Genomic DNA, 328 nt, shown 5'->3' with positions numbered 1-328 from the left:
CTAAAGACATCTGCCATTTGAAAATAATAAGAAAAATAAAAGTCACGTTTGTTTACCGCTTCCTTTGTTTACCTTTACGACATGCATCCGCGCAGGAAATATGTTTGCCGCTGAGGGATAATCTGGAATTTTGCTATTTCGCAGCTCATGATTTTATGCCTCCTGTGAATTCCTGCGCTGTGTGTTTTCTTTCAAATTACCTGCGATGAGTCAACAGCTTGAGCCCTGTTATGTGCGTTGGGTTATTGGGTCGTTTCACGCAGCGGGAACGTGGTGTTACTGATCTTACAGAGAGACGATAGTAACTTAGCGTTTGGAACCGGATTCG

At 43.0% G+C, this 328-nt stretch overlaps 1 protein-coding gene across 1 annotated transcript in view; it reads right to left on the bottom strand.

Moving 5' to 3' along the window:
- The window catches only part of LOC119594320, a 59,901-nt gene that overhangs the window by 3,156 nt on the left and 56,417 nt on the right, over window positions 1-328 (bottom strand). The gene's annotated exons all lie outside the window — the stretch shown is intronic.

Source organism: Penaeus monodon, chromosome 33 (assembly GCF_015228065.2).
Source record: "Penaeus monodon isolate SGIC_2016 chromosome 33, NSTDA_Pmon_1, whole genome shotgun sequence".
NCBI classification, from domain to species: domain Eukaryota; kingdom Metazoa; phylum Arthropoda; class Malacostraca; order Decapoda; family Penaeidae; genus Penaeus; species Penaeus monodon.
This window is presented reverse-complemented; position numbering and strand designations above follow the sequence as displayed.